Source organism: Delphinus delphis, chromosome 4, assembly GCF_949987515.2.
Source record: "Delphinus delphis chromosome 4, mDelDel1.2, whole genome shotgun sequence".
Taxonomy (NCBI): Eukaryota; Metazoa; Chordata; class Mammalia; order Artiodactyla; family Delphinidae; genus Delphinus; species Delphinus delphis.
Genome location: NC_082686.1, coordinates 29,497,288 through 29,504,900, shown reverse-complemented (window position 1 = coordinate 29,504,900; position 7,613 = coordinate 29,497,288). Strand labels below are relative to the sequence as shown.

General features: G+C 36.3%; 1 pseudogene; it reads left to right on the top strand.

The window, feature by feature from the left end:
• The first annotated feature begins 6,960 nt into the window (after nt 1-6,960).
• Nucleotides 6,961-7,234, top strand: LOC132424014 (U6 snRNA-associated Sm-like protein LSm5 pseudogene; annotated as a pseudogene).
• The last annotated feature ends 379 nt before the right edge of the window (nt 7,235-7,613 follow it).

Sequence of the window (7,613 nt, the reverse complement as noted above, 5' to 3'; positions counted from 1 at the left end):
CATGGCCTCTGAGCCTGTGCATCCGGAGCCTGTGCTCTGCAATGGGAGAGGCCACAACAGTGAGAGGCCCACGTACCACACACACACACACAAAAAAATATCTAAATTAAAACTATGGCTTTTTTATAAAAGGAAAAATAAAATGTAAGCAACTAACAAAGTAAGGTACCCTTAGCTCGTTGCTCAGAGGCATTCACATTCAGCCAAAGGAACTGGATTATTGAGTTATAAATAGGAAGACTATTAAAAATCAGCAACAAATGGAGAGATATACCATGTTCTTGTAAAAATGACTATACTACCTAATGCAATCTACAGATTCAATGCAATCCCATCAAACTACCAATGGCATTTTTCACAGAACTAGAACAAAAAATTGCACAATTTGTATGGAAACACAAAAGACCCTGAATAGCCAAAGCAATCTTGAGAACGAAAAATGGACCTGGAGGAATCAGGTCCCAGACTTCAGACTATACTACAAAGCTACAGTAATCAAGACAGTATGGTACTGGCACAAAAACAGAAATATAGATCAATGGAACAGGATAGAAAGCCCAGAGATAAACCCACACACATATGGTCACCTTATTTTTAATAAAGGTGGTGAGAATATACAATGGATAAAAGACAGGCTCTTCAATAAGTGGTGCTGGGAAAACTGGACAACTACATGTAAAAGAATGAAATTAGAACACTCCCTAACACCATACACAAAAATAAACTCAAAATGGATTAAAGACCTAAATGTAAGGCCAGACACTATAGAACTCTTAGAGCAAAACATAGGCAGGACACTCTATGACATAAATCACAGCAAGATCCTTTTTGACCCACCTCCTAGAGAAATGGAAATAAAAACAAAAATAAACAAATGGGACCTAATGAAACTTCAAAGCTTTTGCACAGCAAAGGAAACCATAAATAAGATGAAAAGACAACCCTCAGAATGGGAGAAAATATTTGCAATTGAAGCAACTGACAAAAGATTAATCTCCAAAATTTACAAGTAGCTCATGCAGCTCAATATCAAAAAATCAAACAACCCAATCCAAAAATGGGCAGAAGACCTAAACAGACATTTCTCCAAAGAAGATATACAGACTGCCAACAAACACATGAAAGAATGCTCAACATCACTAATCATTAGAGAAATGCAAATCAAAACTACAATGAGGTATCACCTCACATTGGTCAGAATGGCCATCATCAAAAAATCTACAAACAATAAATGCTGGAGAGGGTGTGGAGAAAAGGGAACCTGCTTGCACTGTTGGTGGGAATGTAAATTGATACAGCCACTATGGAGAACAGTATGGAGGTTCCTTAAAAAACTAAAAATAGAACTACCATATGAGCCAGCAATGCCACTACTGGGCATATACCCAGAGAAAACCGTAATTCAAAAAGAGTCATGTACCTCAATGGTCATTGCAGCTCTCCTTACAATAGCCAGGACATGGAAGCAAGTTAAGTGTCCATTGACAGATGAATGGATAAAGAAGATGTGGCACATATATACAATGGAATATTACTCAGCCATAAAAAGAAACAAAATTGAGTTATTTGTAGTGAAGGGTTCTGAAGAACCTAGGGGCAGGACAGGAATAAAGACACAGATGTAGAGAATGGACTTGAGGACACAGGGAGGGGGAAGGGTAAGCTGGGATGAAGTGAGAGAGTGGCATGGACATATATACACTACCAAATGTAAAACAGATAGCTAGTGGGAAGTAGCCGCATAGCACAGGGAGATCAGCTCAGTGCTTTGTGTCCACCAGAGGGGTGGGATAAGGAGGGTGGGAGGGAGACACAAGAGGGAGGAGATATGGGGATATATGTATAGCTGATTCACTTTGTTATGAAGCAGAAACTAATACACCATTGTAAAGCAATTGTACTCCAATAAAGATATAAAAAAAAAATCAGGAACACCATTGTGGGTGGCAATTTGGCAATATGTATTAAGAGACTTAAATATTTTTTCATGGATTAGATCTACCAATTAAACATTGTTAAATTTACCCAAAGAAAATGATCTTTAAAAGTCTAAATATACAGAGAGGCTTATTCTAGAATTTCATGAAACAGTCCATGATAGAGCAATGGTCATGTAAATTATGACACAGTTATTCAATTTATTGTAACAAATTTTTAAATAATGAAAATCAAGTAGCAACTTAGAAATTGCCAGTAATAAAACTGTATAAAATCATTAAAATTTAAAAAATACCTAGAATTAATGATCAGAAAGATATACACTGATACAGTTGCATTGGGGAGTTGATTCTTTGTATCCTTTCTAAAATCCTCTCAATTATGTTTTTTTTTTTTTTTGCCCTGTGTTGCTATTAACTATTAAAACAAGCAATTTATCAACATTAATAATAATCCTACCCTCAGACTAGGCTTGGAAATTACAGAAGAAAGCAGAACACACATTCGATGCAGCTTTATCCTTACTCTACCTATTTCTTCTCTGGGAAGGAAGGTCTTCATTGTTCAAGTGGTGAGTGAGTGAGTGAGTGTGTGTGTGTGTGTGTGTGTGTGTGAATGTATGTGTATCGTCCAGCTGTGAGGTACTCTATCTCAGTTTTGCCATGTAAGAGCGATACAGCAGTGTTATTCCTCATGAGGATGGAAGTAGGGTGTAGAGAGTGCAGTGGCAGGAGGGATACCACCTCCCAATGACTCACCAATAATAAAAACTAAAAAAAAGCACTGGTTCTTCTCTGGTTATAATAACTGTAGAAGTGTCATACTGGTTGAGTATAACACAAAAAATATAAAACACAAAGTTTTTCTCAGTTAATGAAATATCTTAGCAACAACAAAGATGATTCTCAGGAAAAAAGCTTAGAACAACATTTTAAAAATATTAGCCTTTGTGTGACTTGTCTATATTTGTATACTTTTTTAAATTTCACTCTTTTTTCAACTTTTATAAGCACACATTAATTTTGAAATGGTGCATAATACAATTCTAAACTTCAAATATTCTGATACTCCTATGACTCAATCTTAATATTTTTATTCCTGTTTTAGTTCCCTTTGTCTACCATGATTTTGAAGACAAGATCAACATAAAGGGCAGTCGTTAAAAGTCAGCTCACACATTTACTGTGAAGAATACTCTCGGTAAAGGTTTGCTTGTCCTTTTAATGATAGGGTCTTAGACCTAAACACAAAAGCCCTTGCCTTCAGTGAAATCTCAATACAATAATCATGACGATTTTTCTTGGCTTAATCCTAAATCATAACCCAAGATCTTTATACAAGTTGAACTTCACATTTACCACCACTGTAAAAATGATTTTCAGACCCATGTTTAGAATTCAGCTGCTTTGGGCCTCTGTTAATCTTCATTAAAATCTTTTCCTTATATGCATTTGTTGGACATAATGAAGAATAATTATATAAATCTTTAATAATTAATTATGTTTTTCCACCAAGAGTTAATAAAATTTATTCTCATCTTTTTATCTCTCATTTATTTTTAATCCTATGAATACAGCAACCCAGCAAACATATGGCAATAAATTTACTTGTAGACATTATTCCACTAAAGATTAATACAAGTTAATTGTGTTGACAGATTCAGGCTGAGCATACATTTATTCAATAAGAAATTTCCTAAGTCAATCAATCATAGTCTATTGAAATTTTAGTTTTAAAATAGTCTATAGGGCTTCCCTGGTGGTGCAGTGGTTGAGAGTCCGCCTGCCGATGCAGGGGACACGGGTTCGTGCCCCGGTCCGGGAGGATCCCACATGCCGCGGAGGGGCTGGGCCCGTGAGCCATGGCTGCTGAGCCTGCGCGTCCAGAGCCTGTGCTCCGCAATGGGAGAGGCCACAACAGTGAGAGGCCCACGTACCGCAAAAAAAAAAAAAAAATAGTCTATAATTTAGAAAAACAATCCATTTACATTTTAAAGTTTTCAATGACATATACTAATTTTGACTGCTAAATATAAAATAAAGCCACAATAATACTATTTTATAAAATTTAGCAGTATTTCACTATAAAGCTAGAAAAAATAGATGTGTAAAAATGAATTGTAAAATCTTAATCATATGAATACCTATTATATTTTAAAAATTATCTGAAAGCAATTTCTTTTGCTTCTGGACTAAGAATGATCTAATTTGAATTCTTCTAACTCTTAAGGGGTTGAACACCCCAGATATTGTCTAGAGTAAGAAATTTTTCTGAAAGACAAATTATACTCTTTAAGAATGTTGCACTTAAATTTCATATCCATAGTTTCACTATAATTCAACAGATACATTATCTACAGATGAGGAGGTTTCTATATAACAGGAGGTTTCTCATTCAAGAAGAAAACAAATGAACAAGCCTATAACCCAGGAATAATTGGTAATATTATTAAGATTTTTGAGTTTCTGCAAGATTAGATAAGAAGAGAGGAACGGAAACAACATCCCTAGATTAGTTATATTTCAATATAAGAATCAAACGTGCATTCTGAAATTTTGGCAATCTGTCCATGATAATAATAGTAAATATATTTCACCAAATTCCTAAAACCAATGGGGGGAAAAAGTCACTTTATCAATAAAGGTACAGAACAGTCAAGGCTTAGTTTCTTCCAGCACAATCTTTGGAAAAGAGGACTCCCAAGAGACAGGAAACTATCTGGAAATAAGAAGACATTAAATTATATTCCTGGAGCTTTGATGAAGAAAGAAAGAAAAGGTAAAGAGAGCTATGAATACAATATTATGGTTGGATAGAATGGGAGGCCCTTTATGAGTTCTCAGCTCATCATGATAGCTTAAGGGTGAGGGGGTTGGATAGGAATCTGCTATTTCAAAGTGACTCAGGATATAGATGTGTTTGTGGTAGGTAATAAGACCACTATCTGTGCCAGTTCTGAGAAGCATACAGTTATAAGACTGTTTAGGAAGCTACACAGTCAGTGAAGTCCTTCCTTTCTGACAAATCATTTCTCTATTAATTGATTCAATCGGGGAGAGACAGAGAGAGAGCGAGAGAGAGTTGCTGCCCTCCTGTAGCTTTGTAGCTAACATTCCGATTGGAGTAGGTGCATCTCTTTGCTCTTCTGGGTGGAGAAAGGAAAGAGAATTGCTAAGTGGATCACATGGCAGGGTCTTTTCAGGACAGCGGATAACTTAAATCTTTTATGTGCTGAAACGTGCCACATGTTTTCAAAAAGGGTTTTCCCTGTTCTGAACATAACCATTCTGGGCAATGGCATATGATTGTAATGGATGGAAATAGAAAACTCACAGGTAGAAGAGATTCTAAGGCTAGCTGGCTGGCATGGGATCAAGAGCCTCTTTCTCTATGAGTGTGGGACGATGCTGAGTATAATAGTTTCCTCAGGCTGCCCAAACAACGTGCCACACTTCGGATGACTTGATATAATAGAAATTCATACTCTCACAGTTCTCAAGGCTATAAGTCCAAAATCAGGGTGTCAATGAAGCCATGCTCCCTCTGAGAGTCTGGGTAGAATCCCTTCTTGCCTCCCTGGTGGTGGCCATCAATGCTTGGTGACCTTTGCTTGCAGCTGTATCACTGCAGCCTCTGCCTCTGTTGTCACAGTGTTCTCCCTGTACATCTCTGTGTCTTCACATGGCTGTCTGCCCTCTGACTTTTCTCTCTCCTCTTTTTATAATGACAAAATCATACTGGATTAAGGATCCTGCCTACTCCAGTGTCACCTCATCTTAACTACTACGTCTTCAATGACCCTGTTTCCAAATAAGGTTCCATTCTGAGATACTAGGGATTAAAATATCAATATATCATTTTGGAAGACACAATTCAACACATAACACTAGGTAAACCAAACTTTCAGCAAAACCAACAGTCTCCTTGCTCAGGTCAGAGTTTGCTTGGCTAGAAGACTACAGCTTATTCAGAACTGCTAAAACAGCAATATCATAGACTGGGTGGCTTAAACAACAGCATTTATTTCTCACAATTCTGGAAGCTGAGAATTCCAAGATCAAGGACCTCAGGCTGTTCAATTGCTGATGGGGGCCCTCTTCCTGGTGTGTCTTCATATGGTGGATAGAGAAAGCAAGCAAGATCTCTCCTATCTTTTCTTAAAAGGGTACAAATCCCACTGTGAAAGCTCCACACTCATGACGCAAAGGCCACACACCAAATACCATGACATCGGGGATTAGGGTCTCAACATATGAATTTTGGGGAACACAAACATTCAGTTCACAGCAGACTAGGTTAAAAATGATACTATTCTTCAGCTAAGTTTGAAAATCTATAAAACAATGTGAAGTTTTACTATTTGTCAAAGTGGGCAAGGTTTAAACAGTATTTTTATGACTAAGATTCTTTTCAAACCAGGAAAAAATGATCCATTTGTACGAACATTAATATAACTTTGATTTCATTATTTCTTCAGTTTTCTTAAGCATGACATATTTTGTTAGTCCCATAATTACCTTTTCCCTCTATATTTTCAAAGCTTTTCTTTATCCTAATTCCACTCAGTTGAGAGATTTTAAAAGGGCTTCAGTCCCTCTCAAGTTTCCACAATTCTTAAATAGATAATTGGTAAAATTTATTTTCCTACTTGACCTTTAATTATAAGACCTCAATATCATTTTTATTTCCATTTTATATTTAATCCATAAAATATTTTTCCACACACAATCATTAGACTGTTCAAGTTTCAAGTTAAAAAATATGTTCAAAGCAACAACCAGATCTTGTACCATGGTTAAGATCATGGACTCTGTAACTGAAACACATGGGTTCAAATCCCTGCTCTACTATATACTTACTTTCTAATACTGGTCATGCTGTTTAACTTTCTATGCCCTATTTTCTCATCAGGAAAAAGGGAATAATAGTCGTACCTACTTGATAGGGTTATCCTTAAGATTAAATGAGTTACTATACTTAAAATATTAAAGAATGCTTGGGCAGACCACTTCCGGCATAGCCATGGTGGCTAACGCTACCACCAACCCGTCACAGCTTCTCCCTCTAGAGCTTGTGGACAAGTGTATAGGATCAAGGATTCACATTGTGATGAAGAGTGATAAGGAGATTGTTGGCACACTTCTGGGATTTGATGACTTTTGAAATCACACCAGAAGGAAGAAGAATTACTAAATTAGATCAAATTTTGCTAAATGGAAATAATATAACAATGCTGGTTCCTGGAGGAGAAGGACCTGAAGTATGAATGGATTTCCTTGACTTATGCTAGATTCTGTTTTGTTTTATAATGACAACAAAATAGAATTTTTTTTTAACCTTTTAATGTTTGTAGTCTGTGAAGTCAAGTTTTCTGTTAAAGGGAAATGCTTTGAAGATGCATTGTAAATGCCTGTTTTTGTAAGTTAATCATGATTATGTTGGAAAAAGAAGAACAGTTTGTTCTTTGAAGACAAAATAAAGGTGTTTTTGTTAAAAAAAAAAAGAATGCTTGGTAAGATGAAAGTACTGTGTAAGTACAGCTGACCCTTAAACAACAGGTGTTTGAACTGCATAGGTCCACATAGGTGGATTTTGTTCAACAGTAAATACTACAGTACTACACAATGGTTGAATTCATGGATGCAGTTCCACAGGCAGATATGGAGGAACCACAG